General features: G+C 38.0%; 1 long non-coding RNA gene across 1 annotated transcript in view; it reads right to left on the bottom strand.

Moving 5' to 3' along the window:
- Positions 1-19,076, bottom strand: part of LOC131188541 (uncharacterized) — a 48,988-nt gene that overhangs the window by 18,000 nt on the left and 11,912 nt on the right. The gene's annotated exons all lie outside the window — the stretch shown is intronic.

The following is a 19,076-nucleotide window of genomic DNA, read 5'->3' as shown; positions in this document are numbered from 1 at the left end:
TCATTCACAACTCTGTAACTCTAATGAGAATTTCTTCCAATTATCCCTGCCAGGGTTGCTTACCGGTTTCCATCTCATGATACCCTGGTAGAGCAAGAATAGCCAGCCAATCCTTAGGGACTGAAAGCATATCCGGTACCGGACCAGACTTTGAAAGACACACCTGCCAGTAAGCATTAAACAACACAGATACATGAACCCCACACTTCCATTACCTCTTTTGAGAGAATCATGTAACTGTGTGATTTGGTGTCCAAATGCGTATGAATGCAAGTGTGAAGGTCATGTATGCCTGCATTTTTTGTTTGTTGTTTATATGATACATGTTTAGTGGCAGCAATTCTCAGAAAGGCCAAAGCTGCCTGAAAGTATATTCATTCCCCTCAAATATGTCTCCTCTCTAGGGGTTCAGCAGAACATCAGGACCAGCTAGAGGGGTACACAGGAGGCTTCAGTAGAAGGAAAGGATAAAAAAAGTCACTTGGCCAAGAAGGATTACATTTAGATACTCCAATGCAGCCCCATATTTCTAAAAGACATTGCTGCTTGGAAAGGTTCTTTTTCAAATACCAATCTATTATAAAAAGCTAGTTTCAAGATTCCGTTAATGTTCTTAAACTTGTGATCAAGGTTAATTTCCCAGTTCAATGACAAAGAATATTTTGCTTTACAGCTTACTGAACTGCATCAGCATATTTTTACCACAGACTGTATTTTTAATTTCAGCGTTTAACTCAAAAATGGAAAGCACTTTCAACCGAAGTGCATTGGCCATTATATTATGGAATAATACAGACTACCCATCATTTGAGTTTCAAAAACTATATGAGACTGTTCTCTTTAAAAGCATATTGATAGCAGTGTTAATCTTTTGGAATTTCATGGTAATTTCCATGTGGCATTCCTGTAATGCCATTTATGAGGACCAAACCACATCATAGGGTTTTTCTACATTTCATTTAACCACAATGAAAACATGCCCGGGCTACATTTGTTTGTTTGTTTTTTGCCATGGCCCCTTAGTAATACATTCACCCTCAGCGCATGGATGAAATAGACTTATATCATCCTTTGCTATGTCGGAAGAAATATCCATCTAGCTCAGATCCAAGCCGGGAGAAAGAGGCTGGAAATAAAATGGAGGCTGGAGGCTGATTGGAAAGAAGGTCCGTTTATTGATGAACAGAACCACCAGGATTTGTGGTTCTGGAACAGCTGATCAAATGATTGAATGAGTGGATGGATCTTTATCGGTTTCTGTGACTTCGAAGTTTGAACTGTTCTGGGGGTTGTGCAATGAAGGGGCTTGTATTCTGAAAAGGTGTGGGGCAACTCCTATTGTGGCTAATGGCTTTCGTCCTGTGTTGGATCTTGGGTGAGGGCCTGCTTGTTCTAATCCTATCATTCTGCTTTTGTAAGCTGTCAAACTTTGTTGCAAGGAGTTTCAAAATATCCTGTCTTGAATGGGCTTCTGCTGGCAGTATTTGCTTTGCTTATGAATGCAGCCATCTAGATAATTGGCTTCCTCTGTCATTAAGCTCTTCATCTCCTTAAGTGCGGGCATCTGCTGTGGGCTGTTAAGAAAGACTGGGGGCTACTTTCTGCCTCTAAAAAATATGTTTCTTCATTTCTCCATTAGCGAAATATAATATTCTGCCTTTTTTAATATTTCCCAAAGTATTTCATTCTTCGAGGAGGGAGGGGGGCTTTCCACAGCTATAGCAATGTTCCCTTTAAGTTTTTTGGATTAACTAAATACACTAAATAAAGAAAAAGCAAACAAAATTATAAAATTATAAAAGAAGCATGGGAGAGAGAGCTGAAAAGAAAAGAAAAAAACTTGTAACAAGTATTTTTTATAGACATATGTATATCAGTGAATTGAGCCAACGATTTGTTTCACTTATCCAGGGTTGATCTATATTAATCAATACTGCAAAACACTAAATGTTTTAAGTTATAGGTTTATATTTTTGAGGTTGAACAATAAGCCTTGATTGTAAGTCGATTTTTTTTGTCTGAAGTCAACTCCCATTTGCTAGAGAATATGAATATCTGAAAATATAAGAACTCAAGATTTGAGTTAATATACAGAATTGCTTCTTACTAAAATAGAACAATATGCAGTATTTCAACAAAATGTTAATTTCAACATTAATTGCATCTCCAACAATTTATACAATATTCATTGAATAATATCTAAAACTTAATTTTTTTTAATTTGAATTTATATCCCGCCCTTCTCCGAAGACTCAGGGCGGCTTACATTGTGTTAAGCAATAATCTTCATCCATTTGTATATTATATACAAAGTCAACTTTTATTGCCCCCAACAATCTGGGTCCTCATTTTACCTACCTTATAAAGGATGGAAGGCTGAGTCAACCTTGGGCCTGGTGGGACTTGAACTTGCAGTAATTGCAAGGAGCTGTGTTAATAACAGACAGACTTAGTCTGCTGAGCCACCAGAGGCCAACAATTTCTTGTTGAAAACCAAGTAATGTAAAATGTATTGAAGTTTTGGGAACTTTTTTTAAGTTTTAAGAAGTTTTTTTGACTTCTTTTTTATTGATGAAGTAAAACATACAAGTAAATACATATATAAAGGTAGCTCCTTGACTTATGACCACAACTGAGCCCAAGATTTATGTTGCTAAGCGAGACAGTTAAGTGAATTCTGCTCAGTGGTGAAATCTGAACCAATTTGCCACTGGTTTGCTGGCTGCGTATACATGGTGTGTGCCGTGCACGCGCACAATACACACAAAATGCACAGTATGTGCATGCACAGAAAAAGGAGGCTTGGGAAGGTAAATAGAACAGTGAGGGGGAAACGTCCGTGCTGCACGATTTAGATTCACTAAAAAGCAGGATTTCCTTCTTTCTAGTGATTTTAAATCATGCGGCACAGCTGATCGTCAGAAATACCAGTTCGGAGGAACCGGTAGGTTTTTTTTAAACTACCGGTTCACCTGAACTGGTAGTTTTTATCACTACCGGTTTGCCTGAACTGGTGCGAACCGGTAGGATTTCACCGCTGATTGTGCCCCATTTTATCATCTTTCTTGCCACATTTATTAAGTGAGTCACTGCAGTTTATAAGTTAGTAACACGGTTGCTAAATGAATCTGACTTCCCCACTGACTTTGCTTGTCAAAAGGTAATAAAGCTGATCGTATGATCCCAGGACACTGCAACTGTCATAAATGTGAACCACTTGCCAAGCATCCAAATTTTGATCACGTGACTATGGGGATGCTGCGGTGGTCATAAGTGTGAAAAAGAGTTCGGTCACTTTTTTCAGTTGCCGTTGTAAATTCAAATGATCAGTAAATGAATGGTTTAAGTCGAGAACTACCTTTAATTCCAGCAATGCATTATGTCACATTAGGCGTAACTCAGGTATTATTAGTATTATTAGTATTTTCCCATTTTCTTTCCAAACCACATTCTAGGTGTCTTAGCTTGTCTTGTGAGCATAACACTGCAGTGCGAAAGTAGTATTTTCCCCCTTAAAGCTCACAGCATCCAATGACAGCCTCAAGGTGTGTAAAATTTGATACTGTTTATAACCCATTACACCAGAGGTGAAATCAGAGTGGGTAAAATCAGAGGACTGGAGGGTTTGGGGCAGTGGTGAAATCCAAATTTTTTTACTACCGGTTCTGTAGGCATGGCTTAGTGGGTGTGGCAGGGGAAGGATACTGCAAAATCTCCATTCCCACCCTATTCTGGGGCCAGCCAGAGGTGGTATTTGCTGGTTCTCCAAACTACTCAAAATTTCCACTACCGGTTCTCCAGAACTTGTCAGAACCTGCTGGATTTCACCCCTGGTTTGGGGTCTATTTCAGGCATGCTCCTATCCCTACAGTTCTCAGCCAGGTTCATTTCAGATTCTGTAGCTGTTTCCCTAAAGAGCTGGACGCCACTGTGTGTAACGAAAACTAGTTGCCAGGGCTTGAAATAGGCTAAGTAGTGAAAGAGTATAACAGTCTAAAATAGCATGGTAGTAAAGTAAGAAGATCATTCTCCCTATGGCCTCCTGAATAGAACAGACTGAAATCTGGAAGTTGACATTTATTTCTTGCATAAATAGATTTATTACAAGGGCTGGCTATGATTCAGCTCCCTTCAAAACTCTGATCTTTCTCTCTCTCCCTCTCCCTTCCTTCTCCCTCTCTCTTTCCCCCCTCCTCCCCAAACCTAGCTTGGGTTATGAAGAAATGTGTGTAGGAGGAACTCCATAAGAAAGAATCTAAAAACGATGGACATAATCCTGAGCCAAACTCATCCCATGCCTTCTGCAGTTGTCATGCTTGGTGGGTGTTTTTCACAACAGTTAAGTAGTAGGCTGAGGCGAGATGGCAGTGAAGCCAAGGAGTTGATTAATCATTTTACCCTTCACCAGCTACACATGCACAATAAGAACAGCCCCATCTGGTCCTCTCTGCCGTAGCCAATTATCAAAGCATAATATTTTAACAAAGCAAATTTTGTTGGCTGAGACAAGTGGCAGCTATTCGCCTTTGTGCAGCAGATGTAGGCTGCAAAAATCCAGATGCTTACTAGATGGCAGCAGTGTTTTACGACTATCTTTCTTGCCATCTAGTGGTTATCCTTATTTATGCAATCCACATCTGATAGCTCTAAGTAACCTAGAAAGATAGTATCAACTCTAGCATCAGTCAAGAAAAAGTCAACAGTGTGCAGACACGAACGTTAGAAATGTGGAGCAGTCAGCTCTTCTTAGGACCTTGCGTGGTTCCTGAAGCCGATACAAACAGTTTTAATATCTCACTCTTGTTTGGCTCATTCTCCATGTTGCCCTGGAAACAACTACAAAATAATCCTTGTTTTTTTCCCCCACACTATTTCCTCAGACTGGAAAAATGTTGTACATTTTTGCTTCCTTTCTTTTTGGTTCTGAAAAATAATTGCAATGTAAGTACATTTGTGAAACTGAACTGCAGAGGCGGTGAGACCTGCCTCTAAGTGGATTTATATCGATAGTGTCTCCCCTGAAGAGCACCATAATTCAATGTACAAGAATGGGTTATCTGAACAGGTCAGGCAGGCGGTCTGCTGTTTTTCCTCTCCACCCCATTTCCTGTTACAAAGCCAGGAAGCCACTGCCATTAAACAAACGGTAGAAATAATATTCTTTATACTAAATGGACAGGCTTAATACAAACATTAGAAGAGGCCTACATTCAGCAATGCAGAAAGTTATAAATCATTCTGGGGCACTATTTCTAACACATAGTTCTTTAACTTTTGAAGAGATTGTTGATGCCTGAGCTACAGCCATCACAAAGGAGGTTGTAAAATCTTGAAACGACTTTCTTAAGATAAAGATGCAAAACATGCTATCCTATCGGCCACAGTGTCTCTTTCAGGAGCTGAGTTCTCCCTTGAGGGTGGGGATGAATATTTTTCATTGTTCTTTACAGGTTGAATTTAAGAGCAGACAGAATCCTTTAACACTTCTCTTTCTTAAGGTACTTTTTTTAATCGCAGGTTCCAATCTGGATCAATCATTAAGACCAGAGATTTAGTCTTCTGAGCTTCTGGACTTGTGCTTGGAGCCTATCCTCAGGGAACTTCTCTCTACCAGAATGTGTGCTGTGGGCTATTCTTTGCATAATATTTATGTGGTGCCTGGTTGTATGTAACTTTTTATTTGTTGTTTGGGATGGCCAGCTATTAAGTCTTTGGAATTTGTTTCCTTGTGCTGTCAAGTCCTCAGCTCCTAAGTACCTGAAAACCTGGTGGTAAATCAGTGCTCCTGTTGACTGACAAGGTGCCCATTTCCCAGTCATTACAATCATTTCCCTGGCTATTTTTGTACCTGCTCGGTACAAAAATAGGTACCTGTACCTACAATCTTAGTAGCTGTGAAATTGAATGTTCTGTATGTCCTTGTTTGTTGTAATGTGAGGCCAACAATGAGTTTGGATCTCCCTGTCTGACCACTTGCTTGTGTTCTTGCAATCTGTTGGTTAGCTTCCTCCCCATCTATCCTACATAGTCATAGGGCATTCCATACAAGCAATCCAGTAGATTACATTAGAAGTATCTTTTTTTATCCCTTCAGTTCTCCCCTGAAAATGTTTCAAATGGGATCCTGGCCCACCTCCTTTTAACTATAGTCCATTGTATTTTCACAAATCATGATGCAGTTGACTAGTTGATGGGGGCTGCATCAGTGGTGAAAGTCAATTTTTTTTACTACTGGTTCTGTAGGCATGGCTTGGTGAGTGTGGTGTGGCTTGGTGGGGCGTGGCTTGGTGGGGTATCGCTTGGTGGGCATGGCAGGGGAAGGATACTGAAAAATCTCCATTTACAGGCCACTCCAGAGGAAAGATACTGCAAAATTCTCATCCCTCCCCACTCCTGGGGGAAGGATATTGCAAAACCTCCATTCCCACCCCACACCAGGGGAAGGATACTGCAAAGCCTCCATTCTCACCCCACTCTGGGACCAGCCAGTTCTCCGAACTATTCAAAATTTCTCCTAGCGGTTCTCCAGAACCTGTTAGAACCTGCTGGATTTCACCCCTGGGCTGCATGCTTTTGCCTTAAAGAAACATAGGAGTCTTTGTGCCATCTTGTAATGCTCCCCCCTACCAGTTAGCACACTATGCTGTGTTCCTGCTGGTAGGGTTCCCTGATTTTTTTTATTAAGAAACATGATTCTAACCAAGCTGAAACAGTATAATCTAATCTATGGACCACTTCATTTTGAAATATGGGCACAGTAGCTGTCCTTTGTCTTGTGGGACAAAGGAATCAGTTTGGTCATCTTGTTTCCACGGCATCTTAACATTATAAAGCCAGTATTTGAAAAGCTGTTTCATTACTTTCAGAGCTACTGTACTAAATCAAGTAATTTCCTGAATCAAATGCAACTGTAGAATCTGAATCATATGGCTGGACCAGAAAGGGATTACTTTACAAACGTAAATTACATGTACAACATGTTCCCAGTATTTATTTACCTATTCATTCATAGGATACGGAGACTGGTTTTTCTAAAGAATGCTAAGGAACATTTTGAGAAGAATATAGCAAACAGAATCAAGTGAGAAGAAAAACCTCAACTTTCAACTGAAGACAACATGGTATTTAATCGCTTCCTCTGGAACATCTTTAGATGACAGGAAATCGTGGTTTTCTAATGCAAAGTAGAAGGGAGAAGGCACATTTCAATTGTAATTTTCTGAAGCAAGTAAGTACAAACCTGCTGAATTGCCCTATATCATTTCTTTTTTCTTTTTGCATATTACATAGAAAATTTAAATTAACACATTAAACAGAGGCTGAGTATGTAAAGGTATGCCTCATAGTCTAATGAAAATGAGCACTGTTGATGAAATATATTCAGAATGATGTAAGTTATATGTGAAAAGTATAGATTCATCAGATGATAAGCATAACAGTTTATTTTCCTTCTTATCTGAAAGTTAACATAGGACTCTTCCTAATCTTCTGTGTGTGTGTTTTTTCAAGACAGGTAGAAGCTAATACCGGATGCGGGAGAGAACAGAAACTAGAGCATTGCTGTAGTTATATTTGTCACAATGTAATATTATGAAACATCCTTTGCTCGGAGGCAGTAGTACTTGAACATGAGACTTTTGTGTTGACAAACCCTGCACACTACCAAAGTGAAATTATGGGCCAGACTATTACCATGAAGATGGCTCATCAACTCACATTTTCAACTCTTCATTTGGATCTTGATCAAATGTTCTGAGAACCAAACCCCAAGAATTCTTTACATTTGTTATGATGTATCTCATGAGAAAGAATAAATGAGAAGTTGTAACTGAAGCACAATTTGAACAGCAGAAATAAAAACATGTCATATTCCCTATTTGGAGATTTACTCAGAAGCTTAAAGCAGTATTTGGCAGAAGGTAAATTGACCTCAGTGGACTGATCTCAGAGCAATTTGATTTTTCTGTAACATCCCAGCGTAACATGCAGGTGTACAATGGCTAGGATATGGCAACTAAGGCTCCCCTCTTGGGGCTGCCAGAATTTCCAGCTGGTTGCAGCTGGCAACATGCAAGATTCTACTAAACAAATAACAATGATTTTGCAAGCCAGAAAATTGCCCTATTCTGGATTAAAGATATATGACAATATGCTTAGCAATTCACCAGTATTAAAGGATGAGATGTTTCCAAACAGCATTCGTCTTAGCCAATAATATTCATTCATTAACAGGTGTAGAAACAGACAATAGTTAGCTAAATGTCAGACATGGCCTTTTCAGAATATTCTAGTCAAAGAAGGAAAGTGAATGGCAAGATAGAAATAGCTCTCAGAAATAACTTTATAACAGTCACTTTGGATTCAATATGGAATCATATTGTTTCATACTTCTTTGTTATTCTAAAATCCCATTACATGGTATTCTCGCGAAAACAGAAAGAAACATTCACGTAAAAGTTTCAAATGAAGTATGGATGCTTGAGGTGTTGACATTCTGAATAATATCCCATTCAAGATTACACAGGATAAATTTATTGAGGCTGTACTCCTGAATATCCTTCAAAGGATCAATCTCCCCCTTGGAACTCACTCAAGTATACCTTGGCTTGGAGTACACATATAAGAATGTATTCTAAAGCATAAAACTTTTTTTTTTTTGCTGTAAAGCACTTGATTAAAAACCATAATAATTGCCTTTTCAGGAAAGCCAGAAATGTAACTATAAAGTGATTGAATAAAATAATAAGCAACCAAGAGCAACAGATTTACAGCTTCCAGTTCAAGAAAATGATTGGGGGACTTCAAGACAAAGCAATAGTTTTAATAGGATTTTGTACTATATTTATTCTATTAGATGTTTATCCTATGCCCTTCCTATATGAAATACAACACAAATTAATTCTAGATTAGGGAACACTTATTAGTTTAACAGTTTGCATATCCAAGGTAAAGAATTAATGATATTTTTATTATATCAGGTACTATACAAATAACATATACTGTTGTTACTTTCCAAAAACAACCCAGCAAAATAGAAGTTCTCCTCGATGCATTTCTTGGGAATTATAAAAAAAAGTGTTCATTTGGACAAACAGATGGTCATCATAACATTTTTAATGGATACTTATTGAGCCAAATATTATTCCCAGATCTTTCTTGTTCATTTAGGTGAAGAACTCTATTTTATGAATAATTAAGCAGGCCTAAACCCATTGGAATTGCTGGATTTACCTAACTCAGCCAAGGGTTCTAGCATTTGGACATGAAGCATGACAACTTCACTATGAAGACAGGAAAAAACAGGAATATGTATAAATGCTGGAAATATCAGCATCCCATTCCTTTCAAATTGTTGTTTTTCATGATGATCTATGGGGAATTGTGTTGGACCTGGCTCACAGTTAGCACAGATGGAGCTCTGTACTACACTGTATCCTGCACATGGTGAAAATTCTTCTGAATTCCTGCCAACTGTACTTAAAGCAGCCATAAACTACAGATAATACCAGATAAACTACCACATAAAAGCTTGGCTGATTCTTCAAATTCATCAGTAGTAAATTATAATAACATAACTTTTCCATAGAGTCTTCATTGGGTGGCAGTCAAGTTTTGTAAACGACAAACAATGCTTAAAATTAAGTACCATAGTCACTGAACTTCTGGCAGACTAGCTATTAAAAGACTTTTGTTCCTTGTCTTTATTGGAGGGACATTTGAACAGAAAACTGTGAAAAACTTTCTTGCAAGATGGACTATAGAAAGAATCTGTAAGGAGCTACATTTCATTAGATGAAGACATTTGTTAAGAGAATATTATTTGGAAAAAGGATGTTGCTGTTGTTACCTTAACTTTAATCACTTTCTGAATATAAACTCAGCTAGGTGGCAGCACCTAGTTGACCTTGGCTGATCTTGAAAAGCTAACTTGGTTAGGTTTATCAGGTTTATACAGGAACAAAAGGGATAGATAAAGAAAAGGATACACAATTTAGGAGGAGACCAAGAGCAGAAATATGGTCATTTAGGGAGGAATAAATCTGTCTATCAACTATTAGATCAGGGGTGAAATCCAGCAGGTTCTGACAGACTCTGTAGAACTGATAGTGGAAATTTTGAGCAGTTCAGAGAACCAGCAAATACCGGGGATGGCCCCAGAGTGGGGTGGGAATGGAGATTTTGCAATATCCTTCCCCTGCCACGCCCACCAAGCCACTCCCACAGAACTGGTAGTAAAAAAATTTGACCACTGCAAATTTCACCACTGCATTAGATTGATTTAATTTGTCAAGACAAGCTAAAGAGATAAACCAGTAGTGTCAGTCTTACTATAAATGACAGCTACTAAAAAGAAAGGAATCTCAAGATTCTCAAATACTGAGATTAGAGGAATTCTATCCATCTTATCTTGAGATAAGATACCTATGGTTAGAATTCCTCTAATCTCAGCATTTTTCTAGAAGATTGCCTTATATGCAGTGGATTACTTTGAAAGACGAAGGCCATTACTATTTGTTGCTCATTTGTGACTATGTAATACTTTCCATCTCCTCTTTAGAAGGCCAGATCCTGAAGATGAAGATGAAATACTTTGGCCACCTAATGAGAAGGAAGGACTCACTGGAGAAGAGCCTAATGCTGGGAAAGATTGAGGGCAAAAGAAGAAGGGGCCGACAGAGAATGAGGTGGCTGGATGGAGTCACTGAAGCAGTAGGCTTAAATGGACTCCAGAGGATGGTAGAGGATAGGAAGGCCTAGAGGAATGTTGTCCATGGGGTCAGGATGGGTCAGATGACTTCGCAACTAACAACAACAAACACTTTCCATAGAGGCAACAAGAACTTTCATTGGCAAGAAAATTGTTGAAGAACTAATGAAGTCTGTGATATTTAGTTGCCTTAAATATTATGTCCGTACCATGAATTTCCTCAGTCAGGTCTATCTGGATGGCCATTTATCATCAGAGTTAGGCCGAATGTATAAAACAATTATAAATTATAAAGACATTTTAAAAAGAAACCATGAAATCAAATAGGTAGATTAAAACTCAAAGTAGAATATATTTCTAGCTGTCAACAAGCTTTTGAGTACTTAAAAATGACTTGACAAATTGAACTAGCCTTACAAGGATTATATTACAGTCAACCTTTTTACGTTGTGTATGTAGATATTTCTGCAGTTGGACTAGAAGCAGTCCTCATATAAACTTACTATGATGGAAATCATTCAGTCTTGTATCTGCCTAAAAACTGGCCCTCAAAGTATGAGTACTATTGAAAAAGAGGCATGTGCTTTCCAGTGGGGTATCAAAACACTGAAAGTCTATCTATGGGGAAATTAAAGCGATCACTGATCCCCAACCATTTACATAGATTCAGCAAATGAAAGAAAACCCTTTTACAAATTCCTGCTAATATAGAGCTGCTTTCGCATCTATTCTCAAGCTGGAAAAATAGATTTGCAGAGTTTCCATCATGGTATCCAAAAGATTCTGAACCTCAAGAACTTTGTCCCACACCAAAAAATTAAGATTACACCAAGAAAAGGGGCTAAAGTGACTCAAAAATCAACCCAAAGAGAATTCTTTTAAGGCTTTTTTGGCTTTGCGTTATAATCCCTCTGTTCGTCTTTATTGCCTTTATCTGTTTCTCCCTTTCTTCCGGTACAACTCCATGACTTTTTTTTTTTTATAAACAACCTTAACGAAAGAATCACAGGACAAAAACACTGCATCTGGATTCAGATAAAGCACGTCAATCCAAAATAAGCAGATTGATCAGGTCTATGACATTGCAGAATTCATTGGGAGCATCTCACTCTCCACAGATGCAGGCAATTGTCTCGCTGCAAGACAACATGTCAAGAGAAATGTAGGAAAATATCAGGGCCCTGCTATGCTCGTGAATGCAAGCACAAAAGCAATGTCCTCTTATACTGAGGAGGACTGCCGTTCACTACTTCTTAGGAAGTGCCCTGCATTACGGCCAAAGCTGCCATGATCCTTAGTGAAAGCACCTCCCTTGACAGCCATAAAATAACTCCTGTTAAGTGGGAGAAGTCATTAATTGTTCATAATGAGGTTCCTCGCTACTTAATTCCATTCCGATTGTAGCTTATTGAACCAAAAGGAAGGAAGGTTAAATTGTTTAATGGATTGTGTCCAGTTTTGTCTTTTATGTTATGTATTTTATGCTATACAGCAAAATGAAAGCCATTAGTTGAGAAATGAGGCATGTAAAGCAGAGAGATGCTAAAGGAAATTGAGAATTGGTACTCGGCTGCATGATGCTTGAGTTGTATGAGAGATGCCACTGAATCAGGTCTTCCATTCAGTTGCAGGGAGGATGAAGGCAGCCAGGCACATCTGGTGTAGTTTCAGGACATTGAATATTTAAGATAAAGCTTATAATCTAAGGCTGGCTTTCTCAACCTTGGTAGCTTGAAGGTGTGTGGATTTCAATTCTCAGAATTCCTGGCTGGGGGAATTCTGGGAATTGAAGTCCACACAGCTCTAGGAGTTTCTCCTCACTGTCTACTTGTCCCCTCACACCAGAATTGGCAAGCAGCTGTTCATAGAGCAGTGTTTCTCAACCTTAGCAATTTTTAAGATGTGTGGACTTCAACTCCCAGAATTTCCCAGTTGAATTGAGCTGGGTGTCAATTCACAGAATTCTCAGTAAAGTCTAGAACAGGGGTCTCCAACCTTGGCAACTTTAAGACTTAGGAATTCTGGGAGTTGAAGTCCACAAGTCTTAAAGTTGCCAAGGTTGGAGACCCCTGGCCTAGAGGGACCTGCAGGATTGGAGACAATTGCCTAAATGACATAAGCAATGTTGTGCTGTCAGATTACAAACATGGCCCCTTCCAAGCATGTGTACACTGTCACAGGACACACATATACAAGGTGCCGAGATTTGCATTGAGATGGCACAATCCTGCTTTCATCATATGCAATCTTGCAGCTGCCCTCTGGAATATCCATACTTTCTGGATATTCCAGGAGTTGAGCTTCTAATACCTGAAGGAAATTGAGATGGGGACAAGCTGGGAAGCTTTCCTTTGGCCAAGTTCTCTGTCAGTCTGGGTTGAAAGCTTTGGCAGCTTCTAATCTGTCTCAGCTCCAGTTTTACCTTCTTTATTGCTAAAAAACAAAAAAGCAAAACAGGATATGGATACATTAAAAAAACACACATACCCAGCCTACAGTCGATGCTGGAGGAAAAGAGGAGGAAGGAAAAGAGAAATACACAGAACTACACTGCCCTCGAGCATGCTTAGAGCTTCTGTTACGTAAATGACCCTGAAGGATAGAATTTCCACATATGTTTACTCATCACTTTTATCTTTCAAGGAAAGCAATTGTTATGTAGAGTTCAGAAGAAAAATAAAAAACTAACCCAAAGTAATTAAAAGCATGTGATAAGCAATAGAGATAGTTAAAGCCAGTTTACATTCCTTCTAATCTTCTATCTTTGCAATCCATTCTTATTTCTATCACAGCTACCACATTGGTTTGTATGGTGGACTTTTCTTCTATCATTTCACTTCTCTCTTTTTGAGGATTTCAGGAACTCCAACCAATGCCAACTTCTCAGTCTTCCTGTTCCTCTCAGTCCTTTTACAGTTTTTAAAAACATTTCTTCCACAATCCCATCCTAATTACTGTCTCAATAAAAACCAGCCACATCAAGGTACTTTGTTTATACTTGTCAGTTTTGTATTCAGTCCATATTTGTACAGCACCCCTAAACTCTCAACACTTCTGTTCTTGCTTTAGTACTTATGCCCTACTCCTTACGAGTTTTTAATTTTCAAATTTAACTTTTGTGTCTCTTGTCCCTGACATATGCAACTCTCAATTTCAGATAACAAAAACCACACTCTTAGAGTCGTTTTTGCTTATTTCAGTATTTATTCCTGGCAACAAGTCTATATGTTATATATTACCTTTCTATCAGCTTTTCCGTATCTTAACATTTCTCCATTCATCCTTCCATCTTTAGTAAACATTCTAGAAAGATATACAGATTATTTGTTTTCCTTGATTGCTTTTTATAGATAACTTGCATTCCAGTCCATTGGCTCTGTCCAAAACAAGTACCTTGGGTTTTTTTTAGAATTGATATTCTTCGTTGCAACATACGGTCTGTCTGACATTTACTGCAAATAATCTGGGATCCTGGCCATGAACTTTGTATCATCTAATAAAAATATAACACATTCATTCCCCAGTCTACCTAGCTATAGCAATATTACAAGCATTTATGATACTCTAGTCCATAAATATAGAAAACAACTATTGGGACATCAGATTCTTTTTATGTATTTGCTAGTGATTCATTTGCTACTTATGCCATTTATTTTCATGCCTAGTTTACTTCTAACTTATATTGCTCTTATATTTAGCTGCCGACCACTTAATGCCATACTAATGCAAAATATTCCATGATTTCAGCTACTTACTTTATCAATGCCTTTTCTTTAAATCAACCAATAAATACACTTTCTTGTGCTTTTTGAATGATTGGCTAAAGAGGAAAAATCTGGTCCACGTATCTCCTGCTTGAAATAAACCCACACCGGATTTCTCATTATTATCTCTTGTACCATTTTGATTATAATTTTCCTAAATTGCCTCTCAGTCATTCTTTTTAAGCTAATTTATAATCATTTTCATCTTTCATTCTACTCACTCTACTGGAGGCTCCTTTTTTAACCTCTTCAGCCGCTCCCAAACCAATTGTTTGTTTGCATCACAGTTGCTCTACCTTTCCTCTGCTTCCTTTAATTGCAACTATTTGTTGCTCTCTATGATTACATTATATGCAACTGCATTTTCTCTTTCTCTACAGCATGGAGTATTTTATCCTCAGTTTTGCAGCAATCATTCTCTTGTATGCATTTAGCTCATTCACAGCTCTTCCAAACATTCTTTTTCATACTTCCCTTCAGTATAAATCCAGATACTCTTAACAAAACTTTGTCACATTATTATTGTTTTTCATTCTACATATTCCATGCAGCTTCCACAGCTTATTTTCCTTATGTTCATTCATTCTGCTGGGTGATTAATCCAACTTCTAGCACTTTTTTAAATACAGGAATCACACCCTTTCTCTCTACAATTGATCTATTTACAATGTAGTTTATCTCACTTATTGTCTTTTCTTAAAAGTTATTTTTTTCTGAAGAACCACTCCAAATAACAGTTTATTCCTATCAAATAGAGGACTTTTCCTTTCATTCTATTGTATTCTTCACTAATTCTCTCAATCAAATCAAACTAATTATGGTTTTAGCTTCATTCCTTTAAATTCATTCCATCATTCCTATGTATGAATATCAACAGACATTTGAAAATACATGTTCAAGACACACACCTTTCTTTAAGCAGATGCTTACTATTCTCAACTATTCTTGGGAATCTAAATGGCCAAATTAGTTTTTGTATATGTTCTCTTCTCATTCCCCCATGTCATCTTGTTTTTACCTTGACAGTAAAAATGATTAATCAATGGAACAATTTGCCTCTTGGAATTGCATCACTGGAGGTTTCCAAGAAAAGATTTGACAACCATTTATCCAGGATGGAATAAGGACTCTTTCCACGGGCAGGGGCTTGGACTAGTCACCAGACTCCCAGGTCCTTTTCAGTCCTATGATTCTATGATTCTGTGACCTCTAGAATCTTTGCTGGCTTCAAAATATACCAGTTCAGATCTATGATTCTATGATTCATCTAGCAGAAAAATGTTTTCCCTAATCACATTCATTTAGAATGTTGTACAACGTTCTTCAAAATTCATATTTGATTTTTCTATTATCATTTGGTGGAGCATAACATAGAAGAAACTGATTTAAACAAATTAACATTGTGTGTGAGTCTCCAGTTTTAACAACCTCAGAGAGAAATTTGTGAGATTTTTTTTTTACTGTAGCATTCAAATATCACCAACCTAACTATTCCTATTTTAATGTGCATTGACCACAATCTATGTGACGCTATTCCATACTCTCTGGTTTACACATTAACTCTTACCCTCATACTTAAACTAGTTGTTTGTATCCTCAACTCCACCATACAAGATTAGACCAATTATTTTTTTAAAAATCCAGTCCTTTTTTTTATAGAAATAACTCAAAGTTATAAGCATGCCTAACACTCCTCCCTCCTCCCATTTTTCCCCCAAACAACAACCTTGGGAGGTGAGTTGGGCTGAGGGAGAATGACTAGCCCTAAGTCACCCAGCTGGCTTTCCTGCCTAAGGCAGGAAACTCACAATCTCCTGGTTTCTAGGCCACAACCTTAATTACTACACCAAACAGGCTGTGGATCCATGACCGATTATACTGCTTTTATATGCTCTACATATGTATATCATCCATGGCTAATGATGAATTAATTAAAATACTATGTACCATTCTATTAGTTAAATGGTTTTGGATCTATATGAATAGAATCTCTAGAAGTCTTATTTTGCCAACAAATGTTGATAATTTTTGGCTGAATATTAAAGCAATATTAGATAGGAAAGCATAATTACTTTGTAGTGTTAACTCTGAATTGTCCGCCTTCGTGGCAAATATCAATACAAAGTTAAGTTATGACCGTTTTGAATAAAGATTAAATTAATTAAAGATTAGCAACAGCAATTTGAATTACCCACATATTATTTGCCCAAAATGTCTTGCTATAAGACTACTATAACCACAGAGATATTTCAAATGTTTCTTGGTTACGCTAAGTACCATATATACTATGTAAGCATTTACTATCAAATCCTAAATTCATTAAAGTAATAAAATATGCCTACAGGCCACTCTATTAGTTCTGAAACAGCAATCTTCCTGTTTTCATGCTGAATATATTGTAGCCCTCACAAAGAGCACATCTATACAACCCTGTTCCACATTAACTATGTTTACATGTGCCCCATTTCACATGTTTGTTTGGTGTCCATCTGTTTTCATGGACATACTCCTTTATACATATGTTTAGAATTAAAAGGTACAGTTTCTTTCTCAAATCATCCTCAGCTTTGGGTGACTTTATGGACATCCCCATGTAGTTTTCTTGGCAGCCACAAGGAAGTGATTTGGCATAACAAATTTCTGTTTTGTTCTTGTTTGTTTGTTTATTTGAATTCCCAATCTAATCTACAGTGCTGGTGTTTCTTAGTGGCCTCCCATTCAAGTGTATCATATCTGATTTCACTTACTTTTGTAAAATCAGCCATGGTTAGAATTCCAGCCTACCCTTATAGATTTTTTCCTTCTTGGGAAATGAACATACAGCTTAAGGCAGCTTTCTTTCTTTACAGGGTTCAGAGCGATCAAAAGAAAGACGCAGTTTCTTTCTAGAGTGCAGCAAGAATTTTTAGTTAATCCAATCTGACAAATCCTGTGAAATTCACCCATTCCTAAGAGGTCTGTAAGGGGCGTGCATAGAGCACAAGAGTTCCTACCATTCCTGTCCTGTTGTTTTCTTTTGTTATATCTAATTAATATAGTTATTACATATTCATATTTACATATATGCTTATATATTGTATAGTTATTTCATGCTTACGCTTATATATACTGTGTGATGAAATAAATAAATGCTACATCCCAGAGAAAGAAACAGAGAATGAAATAATACAAAGAAAGTGGAGCTGTTATCTGTAGACTCATAATGGGATGGGTGCAGAGGAGAAACAATAACATAAACAGCCACTGGCACCATAAACCAGAAAACTCCCCTTTGCCTTCTAACCAAAAGACAGATATTTTTCTTCCATTTCAAAGGCTGGCCTTGAGCTCTGTGCCCTGGGGAAATTCCTTTTGAAGAATAGTAACAATGAATGAGGAATACATTTCATTTGAATATTTGAAAGATTATTTTGAAGTCAGTGAACTTTCTGACAGAACCATAACTCTGTTTCTCTTTCAGGCAGCAACTCTCTTGGGGTGAGAAATCTGTTCAGTCAAAATAGGGAGAGCTTTCCAGATGGAGTTGGTTGGATTGAGACATGAGCCTGCTCAGAAGAGAAAAAAAATAGGGTCTCTCTCTCTCTCTCTCTCCCTCCCTCCCTCCCTCCCTCCCTCCCTCCCTCCCTCCGTGTGTGTGTGTGTGTGTGTGTGTGTGTGTGTGTGTGTGTGAAGTGGAGGAGGGAGCGGGGGAGGGAGAGAGAGAGAATGAGAGAGAGGGAGAGAGAATGAGAGGGAGGGAGGGAGGGAGAGAATAAGAGAGAGAGAAAAAAGAAAGAGAGAATGAAAAAGAGAGAGAGAATGAGAGAGAGAGAGAGAGTCAGCGCCAAGAGTTTCTGGGTGATTTTGCATGGATTTTGTATGAAGTAATGACAGGCTTAGCCACCTGATCCCCATTATCCCCTGGAGAGAGATTAGTCCATGATGCACAAGCATCTACAAAAGAAGGCTGGCTAGCTAATTTGATATTCCATCAATTTTAATCTTTTCACTCAAGTGACAGCAAGTGTGACCTGTCAGATCTTGCTTTATTTTCTGTTTGGAAAAGCAGCACTGAAATGGCACTTCTGTAGATGTTGCTCAGAAATGGCCACCATCATTCTTGGAAGGAGCCTCGCTAAATCTTAACAAATGAAATGGGAAACCCAGGAAGGATTTGGTCTTTCTCTCTTCTGTGGACATTATGCTTTAAAGACAGTGTAACACAGTACAAAGTTTGGAAAGTTGATGAGATACCCCACATATTTGCTTTCCTAAGTGACATCCAGGATGCACTATTGAATCCATCTCAATAGTGATTTATAACCAAAAGTGAATTTCTTGTGCATTTTGCTGGAACACTGAAGAGCTTCACACCAAGGACCATGTAAGTGGATTCAAAATACAAATTACCTTTGCACAGAACACTTTGATTATGGACACATTGCTATTTATTTTTCAGGATATATGGCCACAGCCAGACTAAAACTGTTAGAAAACTTGGCACATTCCTATTAAAGGCACCTGAAAGCATGTTGAGTGCCTTTAATAGGAAGCCCTATTATCAGTTGAGCCTACCATAACACAATCTTTGGGATGGGCTTGAGAAATTTATTATCTGGTAGACA

The sequence above is a fragment of the Ahaetulla prasina genome, chromosome 1, assembly GCF_028640845.1.
Source record: "Ahaetulla prasina isolate Xishuangbanna chromosome 1, ASM2864084v1, whole genome shotgun sequence".
Lineage (NCBI taxonomy): Eukaryota > Metazoa > Chordata > Lepidosauria > Squamata > Colubridae > Ahaetulla > Ahaetulla prasina.
The sequence above is the reverse complement of the archived record's forward strand: the minus strand, read 5'-3'. Positions and strand labels throughout refer to the sequence as shown.